Below are 18,031 nucleotides of genomic sequence, written 5' to 3' on the forward strand. Positions count from 1 at the left end.
TCAAACTTGGGTTGTGGCTACTTGATTAGCATCTGCCCCTATGCCAGGAAATAGACCTTCTCTCCAAAGGTGCAGTCGAGTGAACGAGGAAGCAGAGTGGGTGACCATGTGGATTTGAGACCCACAGGAAGCTGACTGGCTTCAGAGCTATCCCTCAGGCATGGATGAAGCCGGGTGGGTTCCGAGAGAGATCGTTGGGGTTCCCAATGACAGTTGCACTCCAGAGTGGAAGCAGAAGTTTCCCAGACTGAACAAGATGAATTTAGTGCCTTCTCTTAATAGCGCTTCGGCTAGGCCTAGACCCTAGAGTGGGGGCAGGATTCCTTTGGACTGAACCAAAATGGGACGGTGGAAGTACCTCCCACTTGCCACCAGCCTGCACACACTTCACTGGGAAGTTGGAGAAGCAGCGTGTCTCAGTGGAAAGTGCACGGGCTTTGGAGTCAGGGCTAATGAGTTCGAATCCCAGCTCTGCCACTTGCCGGCTGTGTGACTGTGGGCAAGTCACTTAACTTCTCTGTGCCTCAGTTCCCTCATCTGTAAAATGGGGATTAAGACTGTGAGCCCCATGTGGAACAACCTGATTCCCCTATGTCTACCCCAGCGCTTAGAACAGTGCTCGGCACATAGTAAGCGCTTAACAAATACCAACATTATTATTATTATTAGTAATCGAAAAGTCCTTGAAAGTTCTATAGGGAGCAAAGTGGCCTACTGGGAGGAACATAGGCCTGGAAGTCAGAAGACCTGGTTCTAGACCCAACTCCATCACTTTCCTGCTGTGTGAGACCTTGGGCAAGTCACTTAACTTCTCTGTGCCTCCGTTTCCTTATCTGTAAAATAGGGATTCAATATTTGTTCTCCCTCCATCTAAAGCTGTGAGACCCATGTGGGAAAGGCACTGTGTTTGATGTGAATATCATATCTACCCAAGCACTTATCACCTAGTAAGCACTTAATATCGTTATTATTATTTTTATTATTACAAGATAGCCTCACCAAACTCTTACTGAGATCAAGTCCTCCTCTTTTCAAGAGATAGCTGAAGGATGCATCTTTCATTTGGCATCACAGGGCTCTTGAGGGAATCCAGCTGTGGCATTAAGTTATACTATTGATTGGTACAAGGACGAGGCCTAGTGATTTTGCTGAAAATTTAGAGAAATAAGAGTTAACCTCCCTCTATCTCCTCTTCACTAGCACCTCCTTAACACATCCAACAGTTAGTGGGAGATCAATCAATCAATAAGTGGTATTTACTGAGCACTTACTGTATGCAGAACAATGTACTAAGCATTTGGGAGAGTACAATACAACAGAATTAGCAGGCAAGTTCCCTGCCCATAACAAGCTTAAAGTCCAGAGGGATGAGTTTACAGAAAAGTTAACTCTTCAACTACCTCATTATGAAAAAGTAGGAGGATGAGAGAAGAGACTGAACCTTTTTTTTTCAGTAAAAATGCAGTTTATATTGGTGATCCCAGCACTAGCTCTGTGTGCTTCTTGAAATTACCAGTAGTTCTCAAGCATAAGAATATTTCCTACAGTTCTGTTGAGCACATGTTGGGGAGATATGAATTATTCATTATTTCTAAAGTGTTCATACATTTCCAGTGAAAAGAACCCCTTTCCAGGAAAAATGGCGGTGTCACATATAGGACACCAAGTGTTAAGTAGAGTAGCATAAGGGGTCTTACCTATAGAACAACTGACAGTGGGGCCTGGAAAATTCTGTAAGCCATGTGGCAGACAATTCCCACATAGATCCATTTATAAAACGAGTTCTATAAGGGCCTATTAGAGTCTAACTGTAGAAAGGCAGCCTTCTTGAAGGGCAGAGTAAGGAGGAAAAGGGAAAATTGAAGACAAAAGATACCGCTGAGACATCAAGGTCTGAGAATCATTTCTTTAAACACGTAGGCAAAACCCAGCCTTTCTGATGAGGATAGGACTGGCTTGCAATAGGGCTTAGCTACAAGTTGCTTGATTATTATTAATAATGATGATCATGGTATTTGTTAAGTGCTTACTATGAGTCAAGCACTGTTCTAAGTGCTGGGGAAGATGCAAGCTAATCAAGTTGGACACAGTCCCTGTCTTACATGGTGCTCATGATCTTGATCTCCATTTTCCCATTAGACTGTAAGCCCATCAAAGGGCAGGGACTGTCTCTATCTGTTACCAATTTGTACATTCCAAGCACTTAGTACAGTGCTCTGCACATAGTAAGCACTCAATAAATACTATTGAATGAATGAATGAATTTTCCAGATGAGGGAACTGAGGCCCAGAGAAGTGAAGTGACTTGCTCAAGGTCACAAGAGAGGGAGATTAAAACCTATATCTACTAGGCCATGATGAGAGTCAGGAGACCTGGGTTTTAATCCCAACTCTGCCACTTGAGTCTGCTTTGACCTTGGACACAATTTATCTAGGGCTCAGTTTTCTCACCTGTTTCTTCCCTCATGTGTGGGGCAGGGACTCTATAGTAAGCATTTGACAAATGCCTTGGAGTCGAAGAAAACCTTTTCTCCCTTTCCGTCTTCTCTTTTGTCTCCCACCTCTGGGTCCAAAACATAAATGCCACTGTCTGTAATAATTGTAATATTTGTTAAGCACTTAATGAAGCAGATTGGACACAATTCCCTATCCCATATGGGACACACACAATCTGAGAAGGAAGGAGAGCATGTGTCTTACCCACATTTTACAAATGAGAAAAAATGTATATACTGAACTAAGCACTGGGATATATATGTATATAGATATTGTAGTTCAATATATTTTGTTTTCTCATATGTAAAATGAGGAAAAAGACACATGCTCTCCCTCCTTGTCAGATTGTAAGTCCTGTGTGGGACATGGAACTTTGTCCAATCTGCTTTTGTTTTATATATATTCATATAAATATATATAGTGCTATATAAATCATAAGCTTGTGTTTTGTTCCCATTTGACAAATGAGGAAATTGAGGCACTGAAAAGTTAAGTGACTTGCTCAAGGTTACACAGGAGGGGAATGGCAGAGCTGGGATCAGAACCCAGGTCCATGCCCTTTCCACTAGGCCATACTCTTCACAGGTCATAGAAAATATCCCTGGTCTGTCACCCAGACTAAATCTTTGAAAACAAGAACCAACATGTGCTTAATTCATTATTGGGAATGTTGGTGCATTCAGAGTGAAAATTGCTTCAGGTTGCAAGGACCCGAAAGGGTCCAGAACAAACCAAATAGAAAAGCCATGACTGGTAAAATGAGAGAGCCAGTATGAAAAGTCTTGGATCTGCCCTATGTTCCCAAAAGGATGGATTAAGTGTGCTGCAATCCTATCATTCACATTCACAATCTCATAACTCTGAATGTGAATGTCTTTCAATACTGGCAAACATCACTTTCCTTAGCACCTGAATTTGACAATTCTATTCTGAGTTGATGGTAGAAAAGACTAGAAAGAAGCTTTCTGATTGAATTATCACTGATTCCAGCAATCCTGGGGCCCCGGGGGGTTCATCTCATTCTAGAGATCAAAACATTATTACCCATTGCTTTCTCCCAAGCTTCCGTGAATCAAAGACTTGGAATCTTACAAGTCTTATTGTTCCAAGTCTTTCATCAGTACATCTCAGAAAGTCTTAGTCCTCTGTGTATGAAGATATTTGCATTACGGAAAGACATGTTTATAGCTTGCTATAATTAAAAGCTAAAGAGTACAGTAATAATACTTTGTCTAAGCATTTACTATGTGTCTAGCACCATACTAAGCACTAGGGTAGATACAAGTTAATCATGTTGGACACTTTTCCTATCCCTAGCCAACGGTAAAGAGTATCTGTTTGATGTGGAGGTGGATGGGCAACCTCTGGAGGTTCTTCAGGAGCAGGGAAACATGCAGGGAAACAAAAGGCAGGGTAGTTAGCAAGGAGGATGATACAGCAGAGAAGGTGGAATAGGATTTTAGATGATTTTTGTGACAGGATTTGGTGATATATTGAATATGTGGGTTGAATGAGAGTGATGAGTCGAGGATAATGCCAAAATTATTAGCGTATGAGACAAGGAGGATGGTGATGTCGCTTGCAGTGATGGGAATGTCCGGGGAGGACAGAGTTTGGGTGGGAAGATGAGGAATTCTGTTTGGACATGTTAAGTTTGAGGTGGTGGTGGGACATCCAAGAAGAGATGTCCTCTTCACCCCTTTCAGATTCGGTCATAAGATAAAGATAAACATTCTCTATGAATGAAGGTAATTCACTCTTACATATGGCTGAATTACTTTTTCCTCATTTATTTTGATCTGTAACTTTCCAAATGCAACACATGGAAGGGGAGAAGCAATCACCATTCTTGGAAGCAAGAAATGGATTGAGCTTTACTTTCCCTGTCCATAAATTTGGGATACGCTTGTTGAATGGGACTCATCAAACATCACAAGAATGAATGAGATGCCCACCATAAAGTGCTTTGATATTTTAAAAAAATATTTCTGCAAATTTTACGTATCATGACAGCTTCTTGAAATTAATTTTCTAGTTATAACCTTTTCCTTATGCTGACCTTCTGGCTTACTCTCCCTGGTTCTCTAATTACTTCTATGACTACTCAAGTGTAATTGCTTCCTTGTAAACTGTTCTACCCACAGTCATGGGATATGAGTCATTGAAGTGGGGTGGAGAATCAATATCATCAGAACTCCACCTAACTCAGGATGGGCAAGGTTTTGGAGATACTGCTTCACCAACTAGATAGATTTGTACTGGACCCATTAGGGCCATTTTAGACTGGTTTTGATAGCGCTAAGTAACAATTATCTTCACTCATAGAGAAAATTCATATTTGACTCTGACCAAATCTGAAAGGGGTGAATAGAACATCTCTACTTGGATGTCTCTCCAGCACTTCGAACTTAACATGTTCAAAACGGGACTCTCCATCTTCCTGTTCAAATCCTCTTTTCAATCTGACATTCTCATCACTGTAGACAGAATCATCATGCTCCCAGTAGTGGCAAAGGGAGCAAAGAATGACAAGTGTGGAAGAAAAAACTACTCAACTTTCTCCACTCCATTCATTCATTCATATTTATTGAGCACTTACTATGTGCCGAACAGTGTACTATGCACTTGGGAGAGTATAATGTAACACTGAACAAACACATTCCTTGCCCATAATTAGCTAACAGACTAGAGATGAGGTTAGCAAATCCTTCTCTTTGATAGAGGCAGCATCTTACAACCCCATCACCACCATGGCTAGATCAGACCTTCTATAGGCAGCTTCTAGATGTTTTCCCCTGAAAGTCAGAAACACGTAAACTGGACACACTGTAATTTCTCAAGAATGAGTCTCAAAGAGCCAGGTCTTCCCTTCCCATGCCAGAAGAGTACCTCAGCCGGCTTAGAGAAGCGGCATGGCTTAGTGGAAAGAGCATGGGCTTGGGAGTCAGAGGTGTGACCTTGGGCAAGTCACTTAACTTCTCTGTGCCTCAGTTTCCTCAACTGTAAAATGGGGATGAAGACTGTTACCCCTATGTGGGACAACCTTATTACCTTGTATCTACCCCAGCGCTCATAACAGTGCTTGGCACATAGTAAGTGCTTAACAAATGCCAACATAATTATTATTATTTTTGTAGAGGCAGGAAAGGAGAAGGAAAATGAAGGCAGCAGAGTGCAAAATCCCCTCCCTTTCTGTCATCTTTTCCACCTTTCACTTTCCCTCTTCGACTGTCACTATACTTCATCTCCCACATGGCTCTCACTGTCTTTCTTTCTTCTTTACTTTGTTTTCTCTTTCCCAATCCCTTAACCTCAAACTTCAATATCCTCATGGATAAAAATGAGATTAAAAACTTCTTTTCTTACCTTACTAGGTGGTGGAAAATATAAACCAATAATATATGAGAACGTCCTTTGAATTTAGGCAAATGCAAAACATTTTTCTGATTTAAAGGTATAGTGGAACTATCTATTTCACATTATTTACAACCCATCTGAAAGACTTGCACTTATTCTGCTGGAAGCCTCAGGCACTTTATCATTTTTCTTGGGGTCTGCTGTTTTTTTCCAGGATCCACCCCTTCTGAATCCCTTTTGTGAAATACTCTGGATGCCCCACTCTGGTGGGGACCCATTCAGCGGGTTTTAAACCAACAAATCAGTCAGCAGTTTTCAGCCACCTCATAAAGCAGTTAAGCATTCCATCCAGGCGACGTATTTGATATTTCACATGCCTTCATAATAGAGCTATCAATTTTCTGATTTGCAAAGCAGCTGACAGAGTTAAAACCCCAAAGGGCTATGGCAGTGTTAAGCTCTTAAAATTGTTTTAGACTCACCCATAAATTAGACTATAATCCAATCGTGTCCATTTTTATCAGCAGCCTAGCTGAAAAAGCACGCGCTCAGTCTTCCAGAAAGAACGGTAGCTAGGGATTAGCTTATTGTTCCTGGCTATCTCCGCTTTGTTTACGATTCATAAAAGTCACATCAGCTCTATATGATATCAGGTAAGCAAAGAGCAAACAGAGGGCGAGTTTTGCCAGGCTTTATTATAGAAGTTGAGGCATTCAGCTTTCCTTTTTGTCAGTGTCTGATGCCACAGCTTTTTTTCTGCTGTCAAGAGGCTGTGGAATGTTAGCATATAGATAACTTCACATTGGAGGTATAAACTATGAAGTTTGTGACCCTGTAAATAAGGTTTCCAGATACCATTCCCCCAGACTGTAATCTTGCTGTGGGCAGGAAATATGTCTACCGACTCTGCTGAATTGTACTCTCCCAAATGCTTAATATAGTGTTCTGCATACAGAAAGTGTTCAATAAGTACCATTTTTCAATGCTTTCCACTTGTATTTAATTAGTCTCTATCGGGCCTGAAGGAAAAAGAGTGTTCATGAAATGCGTCAGGCTTAGATTATAGGAATGTTTTCACACTCAGGTCTCAATCCACAGGATCATTCTACATTATTTCTCCCGGTGGGGCACGAGGAATGTAGTTCATATTGATTGTGTACATTCTGTGACACACCGCTTGTACTTGAATTATTGTGCGCTCTTTGGACCACTGAGTTTAAAAGGATGTACAGGTGTTGAAAGTGAACAGAAGAAGTAAACAGACCTTGTAATTAATATGACATTATCTTCACATCATAGATATGGAAAATAGGAATGAGACTCTTTCAAGCAGATACACTAATGAGATTATTTGGTTATTTCTAACTACTGAGACGAGCAGTGTCCTGGGGATTGAAGAAAAGCAAAGTGTAAAATATGGCGGGAGAAAAAGATTCCCTAACAATATTCATATTGTGACAAGTTCTGATTCTGTCCATTTCTATTATTCTGTGGGGCATTTATCTAATAGTGTACACTCAATGATTACTATTACTTGAGTGTTCTCACTACTGTGTTAACTGATTTTAAAACTTCATGTGATTCATACTCTTTAGAGTACAGTTCCTTTTTATTTTACTCTTCAGATTATCATTTCTAGCCTCAACTGTATTATCTATGGGCTGCTGAAATGTGCATTTTATGATTGTTAGTCTTCAGAGAGAAAATGATGTCTCAGGGGTTTCACTTTTAATGTTGTGTGGATACTAATACCTTCAAATTATGGGACACTTTTTGTTTCTTGAGATCCTCCCTGAAATCCCTGTTTTCCCTACATACTACACACGATTACCTGTTCTGTCTCCTTCACCGAAGGACTTTAAGAAGAGAGTACATTTTTAATAATAGAGTTTTAGAACTAGCACTATGACATTCCTTACGCAAATGAGTTCAGTATCCAGAACTTCTTCCTCCACCCACTGCCCAGTATATCCAGTTCCCAGGGGAACCTGTGGTTTTGTTTCCACTGGATAATTGGTTGTATTGTACTCTCCCAAGCACTTTGTACAGTGTCCTGCACAAAGTGCTCAATAGATATGATTGAATGAATAAATGAATGGCCTTATTGTTTCTTCCTGGGATTTTCTCATGAGGAGCAGCCATAATTAAATGTTTTTAAGTCTTTATCCCCAAAACGCAAATATGATAGTGTGCTTACTCTCAGATCTTGTTTATGAGGCAGCACGTATCTGCTGTTTGACCTTGGGCAAGTGCCTCAGTTTCCTCATCTGTAAAATGAGGATTAAGACTGAGCACTTTATGTGGAATATGGACTGTGTCCAACCTTGTATTTACCCCAGCACTTAGTAAAATGCCTGACAGATGATAACCACTTAAATACCCACCCACCCCCCAAGCAAAAAAGGGAAAAAAACAATGGCCACATAGAAAGAGCATGGGATGGGAGTCAGGATTGAGTCCCAGCTCCATCAGTGACCCCCCCCCCATGTAATCATAGGCTTATTTTGTCTTGAAAAAAAGAAGAGTCCCATGTGGAACAGGGTTGGAATACAATTTTATAACCTTGTATCTAGCCTAGCGCCTAGCATATGAAAAGAGTTTACTAAATGCCTTAATTGTTATTGGAAACCTGTATACCAAGTAAATATGGATTATCTGTTGAAAAGCAGAGAGTATGTTCCTAAATATTCTCTATCTATCCACTAATTTGGTGAGGTTTCCTCATCCCATCTCCCCCTACCTCCCATCCCCCCCAACAGCAGGATCAGTCAGCTGAATCCCCTAAAGGGTTCCCATGCCTTTCTTAGGATATTAATTCCAAGAGTCACAAGATTGTAGCAGGAATCAGCTGATATAAGTGAGGATTTCCCTAGCAACGGAACCCTCAGGAGTTACCCTGCACTGACTGTAATAAGTCATTTGCCAAGAAACCTCCATTGTTGAGACAGGAAGAGTGCCCTCATAAAGTAACCAGAGCATTGGAAACTGAGCTCTAAAGTACCTAGAGAGCTCCAAAAGTCTCAGATCTACATAATTTTAACAGGCCTGGGAGTTAGAAGGACCAGGGTTTTAATCCTAGCTTCGCTATTTGTCTGCTGTGTGACCTTGGAAAAGTCACTTAACGTCTCCGTTACCTCATTTATAAAATGAGGACTGGAACTATGGAACTATGGAACTGGAACTATGTCCAACCCGATTATCTTGTATCTACCCCAGTACAGTGTCCGGCATATAGTAACCGCTTAACAAATACCACAGTTATTAACAGAGAGATCTGTCACCAGCCACTGTTCCAGGCTCTCCATGAATTTCAAGTCAGCAAAAGCTGCCTTCACACACATCCTAACGCTAGACTGGGGACTGGGCCTGTGCTTGAAATTGCTGAGGCACGTAAGGTGTTACAGAACCCAGAATCTGCTGTGTCCTCTATTCCAAATGAGAGAGATGTCACAGAGCCCATCAAGAGAGTCGCTTTTAAAAGAATGTATTTGACTGGCAGCCAAAGGCAACCTTACCAAAATATCTGAAATCTGCTTCTGACATTATGCCCCAGTGGAGGTTTACACAAAGTTAACAGGTAAACCCAACAGAAATGCATTGCATTAATCTAATCTGCAACTATGAAGCCTCAGATCACCACTACCTGGGCCAATAGAATGAAAACCAATGAAGGTAACAGAAAGTTAAGTTATAAGAATTGTAATATCTTTAACTCTGAAATGATTTGCATTGTCAAAGGGAGAAAGCTAAGCAGGGAATGTGTCTGCTTATTGTTCTACTATAATAATAATGGTATTTGTTAAGTGCTTAATATGTGCCAGGTGCTGGGGTGGATACCAGCCAATATCTTTACTTTCCCAAGAGATTATACAAAAGATACTCTACTCTCCCAAGTGCTTAGTATAGTGCTTTGCACATATTAAGCACTCAATAAATACGATTGAATAGATATGGAATCTTTACTGATGGAATAGGAACAATTTTAATAATAATTGATAATTATCACACTTGTTAAGTGCTTATTATGGGCTAAAAACTGTTCAAAGAGCTGGGGTAGGTACAAGTTAATGAGGTTGGACACAGTCCCTGTCCCCCATGGGGCTCACATTCTCAATCCCCATTTTATAGATGAGGTAACTGAGGCCCAGAGATGTTAAGTGACTTCCCCAAGATCAAACAGCAGACACATGGTGGAGTAAGGATTAGAACCCATGTCCTTCTATTACTTTAATGTTAAGGAGCAGCCATTAAGCGTGCTCTTATGAATTGGAAATATTTTTAGTGATGATAAGATGTACCCAATTCTCTACCCAATTCTCTGGCCTGAAGTAGGCATTCAGCACTTCCAACACGAGTCCCAGCTTCTGGGCTGCCTTCCTGATCTCCAGTATCTCTCGCTTTCATTACAGTTTCCAAGCTCTCTTGCCAAAGCTTCTTTCTCCTTCCCCAACCTCCCGATTTCCCATTATCATTTAAACCCTTATTCCACTTTGTATACCAGGCCATAGTAAGAAACTCAAGAGAGTGTTTAGGCAACTGAGGAGTGAAAGATTTGGAATCCTTACTTCCACAGTTGCTATTTCTGGAAGGTTGGGACATGCCCATCCCGTTAGCCCATTTTCAGATTGGGCCCAATTACATCTGGCCTACAGATGTAAACAGTATCATCAAAGAGAAAAACTGCTCTAGAGAAGAAACATAATCTAGTGAATAGAGCCTGGACCTGGGAGTCAGAAATAACTGGATTCTAATCCTAGCTCCGCCACTTGCCTGCTCTGAGACTTTGCCTTCTATCTGCCTCAGTTCCTTCATCTGTAAAATAGGGATTGGAACGGTGAGCCCCATGTGAGATATGTACTGTTACGACCTGATTAGCTTGTATTCATTCATTCAATAGTATTTATTGAGCACTTACTAGGTGCAGAGCACTGCACTAAGCACTTAGAACATACAATTCGGCAACAGATAGAGACAATTCCTGCCCAGTGACGGGCTCACAGTCTAATCAGGGGAGACAGATAGCAAAGTAAAACAGAACAAAAGAAAAACAAGACATTATCATGATAGAATCAAGAGGATGTACACCTCATTAACAAAATAATTAGGGTAATAAATAATATATACAAATGAGCATAGTGCTGAGGGAAGGGGAAGAGGGAAGGGGGAAGAGCAGAGGGTGTGGTGGGGAGGGGAGGGGGAGCAGAGGGAAAGGGGCTCAGCTGAGGGGAGGGGAAGGAGGAAGGGGAAGGAGCAGAGGGTGGAGGGGGAGCAGAGGGAAAAGGGGGGCTTAGTCTGTGCTTAGTAAAGTGCCTGGAACAGAGTAAGCACTTTAGAAATACCACAAAAAGATTCTATAAAACCAACCCTGGTCTCTAGCCCCTGACAGAATATCATGGACTTATGGTGAGAGAAGAACACCAAAAATTTACCTGGGTCTAAGCAAAACTATCATTAGGTTGCTTGAGCCAAATGAATGACTTTTTAAAAAGGTATCTGTTAAGTGCTTACTATGTCCCTGGTTCTGAAAAAGCACTGGGGTAGGTACAAGTTAATCAGGTTGGACACAGTTCCTGTCCCCCATGAAACTCACAGTCTCAATCCCCACTTTCCAGATGACTTAACTTAGATATCTCTGTTTAAAAATTAAATTACTTGGCCAAGGTTCCATAGTCAAGTGGTAGAGCATGGATTAGAATGCAGGTCCCCCGACTTCCGGGTCGTGATCTTTCTACTAGGCCACACTGTTCCCCTTTAAAAACTCTTATCAGCTATTAAAAACTCGAGTATCTCCAGGGGTTACATGGTAGTTTCTCAGCCTTTATGGAATGACACTGGAGCTGGATGATTAAAACCACCTGGTGAATAAGTATCAAGTAAAGTTCTCTTATTCCTTAACATGGGCCAATGCCTTTCATGCTAAGTTTCAAGCAGTGGAACAGAACAGGAGGAAACTGTACAAGCTCTGGACTGAATGTTTTAAATATCTTATGTATGTGGTGAAAAAAAGGACATTTTAACCCAACAGGACAAAGAGGATATGATCTACATTCCAGAAACAGAAGAACAAATGATTTACAAATTGTTCAAAGGCATAAAATAAGTGGTTTCCCATTGTTTATACTGCAGGAAGACAAGAACGAGTTTACCTGAAATACATAATCAGTAACAATCTCAGTGTTTTATTCCATGATTATAGTAATAAAGCCAGAAATAATTAAAAGCAATAGTGCCAATTCTTTATCAGGTTTCTGACAAGGAGTTCCTTAGCGAAAGCTTGAAATGTGGACTAAAATGCAGAAGCATCAAAATGGTCTGGTTTGCCACTCACTGATTGTTCAATCACAAGATACCCTTTCTGAAGTACAAGAACAGTGAGTGAACTGGTTGAGTTTAAATTCCCAAGGTAAATGAAAGAAAACTTTCTCACTGACCAACGTGTCTCCAAAATCTGACCTCAAAGGAGAAAATGGGCCAGGGCAAATTCATAAAGTGTTTCCGTAACCCTATGAATTATCCCATTCCCAGTTACTAAGGCAGAAGTGAAAACAGTCATTGAATTGAAAAGAGTGAAAAAAATTATGGGGAATTTTCAACCTCTTATTTTGGCTGCTGAAAATGCATATTTTCTTCTTTAATTTCAAGCATCTTAATCATCCTTACCAAGAGGATCAGCCCACACATTTCTACCAGACGTTTCAACTCCTAGCATAGTCAAAATGATAGGAGTGAACATCAAAAGCCAAAAGAGGTACTGGCAGCTACTTTTTCTATTCATGTTAAATTCTTTGTTTTTTCTGTAGCCTGATTTATTTTAGCTCTGGGCCTATTTGCCAAGCCAATTAGAATGGTTGTTTTTTATAACTTAATTTGAGATTTTAATGAATATTTAAATAAACTAAATGCATAATAGTACAATTGAGTGCCTCGCTTTCTTAAAATGGGAGTCTGGAGGGGTATCTACAGTTCTGCCAGTGCCAAGGATCAAAAAAAAAGCTTGAAAAAAAGTTTTGTTACTTATGAGCCTAAAACTACAAAAACCTACACGCAAGTAAGACTTGTGTTAACCACTCCTAACATAATGGCTAGGGTGGGTGGAGGGGGTGGTGCTGAATTCCACTACCTAGGCAGCATGAAACATAATTTTCCCACCCAAACCAACAATTACTCTCACTTGAACGGTGATCTGGGGTCTCCTTGCTGACCAACAATGGATAAGGACAAATATTATCAACTTACTTGAACTCATGACACTCAAAAGGAATAGGAGTCACAGATATTGTCCAGGGTTCAGATACTGGTGCTAGAAAAGCCCTCATAACCATGGTTGTAATAAGTTACAAGTCAGAATAATGGCCAAAGGTCAAGTTTAATCAGTGTTACAACTGATGAGAATTCAGAAAGTCAAATGGAGACTACAACTTGAAATGTAAATCTGCACATACGTGAGCTGGTTGCCTAGATACAAAAGCTCTTCATTGTGTGAGCCAAGGCACATGTGTACTTCACTCAAAAATTTTGTTCCTAACCTATTTTTCAACTAATGTTGTTCAAAGAAAAAAAAATCCCTTTGTATTTCAAGGTAGATCTTCTGGCAGGATCTAAGGCAGGAAAGTCCAGAGCAGAGAGCAGCCAGTGGAAGGAGGTTTAACTACTATGTAATTTAGAAAAACGTAACTTTGTCCCAAAGGCGGGTACAGTTTTCCCCCACTAGAAAGTGCAAGCAATTCCTTCCAGAGTGCCCCAGTAGCCTTGGGGAGATAAAAGCAACCAACACTTTTGCTTCCTCAGTTATAAAGTCTTTCAGTAACTTTTCCTTCCCTGAATTTCTTTCACTAGACCTAAAGAGGGAATTTTAAAGAATACCACTACTACCTAAAAGACAGATATGAGAGACCAGAATAACTAGAGCAAAAGTGCTTTTTTCTGTCCCTGAAAATGGACATAGATGAGGTCAGCAGAGTGAAAAGTTAGTCATCTGTTTTTGAAGCTCCCTGCATGTAACAAATCATCTTCTCCCAAAAATCTCCCTACTTTAAACCTGATATTTATATAACCTTAGCTCCAAACCCTATCATGAACTTTGAACATGGGAATAGATCAAGCAGCATGGTATAGTGGATAGATCATGCATCTGGGAATCAAAAGGTCATGGGTCCTAATCCCGACTTTGCCATTTGTCTGCTCTGTGACCTTGGGCAAGTCACTTGACCTCTCTGTGTGTCAGTCATCTCATCTGTAAAATAAGGATTGAGGCTGTGAGCCCCATGTGTAACAAGGGACTGTGTCCAACCCTATTTTCTTGTATCCACCCCAACGCTTAGTACAGTGCCCAGCACGTAGTAAGTGCTTAGCAAATACTATGGTTATTATCATTACCTGAACAATTTTTTACATAATTAAAGCAAAGCCATTTTGATAACTTCCAAATTATAATGGTAATAATAATGATGGTATTTATTGGATATGTGTATGTACACACCTTATATTTGATTGTCTTCCCTAGTAAATAGAAAGCTCTTTGAGGATAGGGATCATTCCTATTAACCTCTCCCAGGCACTAGTCACACAATACGGCATTGATTGGTTGAGTGCTAAGTGCTTAGAAAAGTATAACAATCATGAGACATATTCTCTACCCTCAAGGAGCTTACTATTTACCAGGGAAGGCAATCAAATGTAAGGTGTGTACATGCATATAATAACTTCCAAGTCATTATATGCAATGACCATTATGGCCTCACAAAACAGAACATCCTCAGAAGACAAAGGGAAAAAAAAAACATGGATTAATTGTTTGAGTTCAAACTTTTGCCCAATCCCTGATCTGTGGACACTAGATGGTCAGTGAAGTTTCAGTTAGCTTGCATTTGACTTTCACAGTGAGCCTAAATACCTTCTTGGGTATCCTTGTTTCCATTCTCAGCCCAGGCACTTAGAAAATAGAGAGTTTCCTGAATCAGTCACAGACACCTGACACAGCAACCACTAATTCATGTTCAAGACCTGTCAACTTCCACCAAGGCCACTTTAACACTGCCTGTGTTATGACAGGGATCACATTCAAGATGGCATTGATATCAAAGGCCCTCACATTCAGCAATAAATAGCACCAGAGTAGTCAAGTGAAAAGAATATTGGAAAAACAGATAATTCACTTCACAATCCTATAGCCTGCTTACTGGTTCACCATTGAGTCGTTATTCCTTTGGTTGAGTTCTCAAGGACTCAGTTAAGTACTGACACACTTCAGAGATCCTGATCCAAAAGATTGGCACGGTGACTAGATTGTGTTTGTCCCTTTCGCTAAGAAGGTATCTGACATTCATCCCAAAAAGCCTGGAAATTCCCCAGATACAATCCAATTATTTTCATGTCCCAGCAATACAATAACTATGACAGATTAATCCGTGATGAGTGAGCCCCTTGAAGTACATAATCCATAACTTCAAAATAATTTGGGTTTCTTTCCAGTCATTTAACAAGTTCACTTTCACGAGACAAACTGCGTCTTCTTCACCAGGGTATATCACAGTTTTGGAGAGAGTTTTTTTCAGAGCTGTTTTTTCCCTCCTCTTCAAAGTGTAATGTGAAAATAAGTTGTCTTTTCAGCACTGTGGTTTAGGTTGATTAATTTATGTAAACATCTGTCCAACCGATAGCATTTACTAAGCAGCTACTGTATTCAAAGCACTGTATTATGCATTGAATGAGAACAGGAACATTTGTATACATGATCTCTCCTTTCAGTTAACAGCCAAGCGGTAAAGGCACAAAGGGCATCAGTTCTAGAAAAACAGAGGAGCATTAGTCTCTCAGGTCTAGGAGAGAAGAGGATTCCAGTTTCCACAAGGAGCAGGGAAGACCCACTCACCACACGATCAATGGTATTTACTGGGGGCTTATTGTGTGTGTAACCTCTCAGGGTCTCACCTGGAGAGTTTCCAGGGCTCTACCGGTCTCGACTACTGAGGGAGAGTCAAGCAGAGGTCTACCCATTTCATTCCTAGCTTGGGCAGTGGCTACTGAGTGGAAGGCCATCTGCTACAAGTCAAAACTCACCTGTTCAGGGCAGCAGCGGCATGGGAGTCATTCATTCATTCAATAGTATTTATTGAGCGCTTACTATGTGCAGAGCACTGTACTAAGCACTTGGAATGTACAATTTGGCAACAGTTAGAGACAATCCCTGCTCAAAGACGGGCTCACAGTCTAAGCGGAATGAGGGTGGAGACTCAGGTTTACGGCACGGAAGGAAGCAGTGGTAAACCACTTCCGTATTTTTACCAAGAAAACTCGATGGATATGCTACCCGAATGACTGCAGTTGGAGGTGGGGCGTTCTGAGAGAGATGTGTCCATGGCGTTGCTATCGGTCGGAGATGACTTGACAGCATAAGACAACAACAACTGTCTGTGTGGCACTCTGTGATAAGCACTTAGGAGAGCTGAATTCAAGAGAATTCAATTCAATCCTTGCCCTCAAAATTCTTACAATCTAGGGTTTGCGATAGCCCAGTCTTAGCGGTACCAAAAGTAGGAGAGTGCCCATCAGGGTGATCTAGCAGGGGGCAGCTCCCTCTGTAGCTAGCAGTGGGACGAGGTTGGCTAGCTACCACCACCCATCCTATTCAAAGCTAATGACTCTTCAAGAGGGAAAAGATAAAGACTCAGTGCCAATCATGCCATATCCAGGGCTGTGGAGATGGCAGTGTTGTCCCTCTGGCCCACCAGCATCCCTGGCAGTGTGAGGGATGGGTAATAATAATAATAATAATAATGTTGGTATTTGTTAAGCGTTTACTATGTGCAGAGCACTATTCTAAGCACTGGGTTAGATACAGGGTAATCAGGTTGTCCCACGTGAAGCTCACAGTCTTAATCCCCATTTTACAAATGAGGTAACTAAGGCCCAGAGAAGTTAAGTTACTTGCCCACAGTCAGCTGATAAGTGGCAGAGCCGAGATTCGAACCCATGACCTCTGACTCCCAAGCCCAGGGTCTTTCCACTGAGCCACACTGATGAGGCGCTGCTCCTAAAATATTTTCTTCATAATAGCCCCGCCACTCAGGAATGTATTCTTCGGTCGCTGTCCTTGAGCGACCCATAACTAATCTAGTTTCTTTTGCCTAAGACTAAGGCTTTTTGTCCGTAGGAATGCACAGAAGCCACACAATGAAATGTTGACATTGTCATTTTAGCAGCCTTCTCTCCATTGGCTATTTCCCAGCAGCTGTCAAGGCTGCTCTGCATCAGCTAAGATCGTGTCCCAGTTTAGGATTAACTAGGACTGCCAAAGGGACCCAACTCAGACTTGGAACATCATCCCCGCTTTAAAAAAAAATAAAGTAAAATATAGTATTTGTTAAACATTTTCTATGTGCCAGACACAGTACTAAGCACTGGAGTAAATAAAAGCAAATCAGATTAGATATAGACTGTGTCACATGTGGCTCACAGTCTTAGTCCCCATTTTACAGGTGAGATAACAGAAATGTGCTGCGACTCGCCCAAGCTCACACACCAGACAAGTGGCAGAGTTGGGATTAGAACTCAGGTCCTTCTGACCCCTTAGGCCTGTGCTCTATCCACAAGGCCAAGAGTTGCAAGCTCCCAGTGGTTTCAAAGGCAGGTTAATCAATCAATCAATCAGTGGTATTTACTGAACGCTTACTACGTGCAGACTGACTACTGGACTTGTGAGAGTGAAGAGAAAGTCTAGTGCAAGACCAACTCAGGTCCTCTTCCTCTGCTTAGAATTATAGGCCCAGACCCAGTGGACCCATCATCATAGAGAAGCAGCATGGCCTAGTGGCAAGAGCACGGGCTTGGTGAGTCAGAGGTCGTGGGTTCTAATCCTGGATCCGCCACTTGTCAGGTGAGTAACTTTGGCCAAGTCACTTAACTTCTCTGTGCCTCAGGTACCTATTCTGTAAAATGGGGATTAAGACTGTAAGCCCCACGTGGGACAACCTATCTTGCATCATCCCAGCGCTTAGAACAGAGGTTGGCACACAGAAAGCACTTAACAAATGCCATACTACTACTACTACTAATAATGATAGTGATGGTGGTGACATGGTGAGGAGGAGGGAGAAGGGAGATGGTAGTGAGAAGGAGAGGCTGAGGGAGGGGAGAGGGGGGAGGAGGGAAAAGGACCGGATCACCACCACTCTATACT

General features: G+C 41.3%; 1 non-coding gene across 1 annotated transcript; it reads left to right on the forward strand.

Annotated features, from left to right (window-relative positions):
* Nucleotides 1-15,765: 15,765 nt before the first annotated feature.
* Nucleotides 15,766-15,902, forward strand: LOC114806738. Its single transcript, XR_003754800.1, has one exon. It is a non-coding gene; the product is annotated as a small nucleolar RNA SNORA7 (small nucleolar RNA).
* The last annotated feature ends 2,129 nt before the right edge of the window (nucleotides 15,903-18,031 follow it).

Source organism: Ornithorhynchus anatinus, chromosome X1, assembly GCF_004115215.2.
Source record: "Ornithorhynchus anatinus isolate Pmale09 chromosome X1, mOrnAna1.pri.v4, whole genome shotgun sequence".
NCBI classification, from domain to species: Eukaryota; Metazoa; Chordata; class Mammalia; order Monotremata; family Ornithorhynchidae; genus Ornithorhynchus; species Ornithorhynchus anatinus.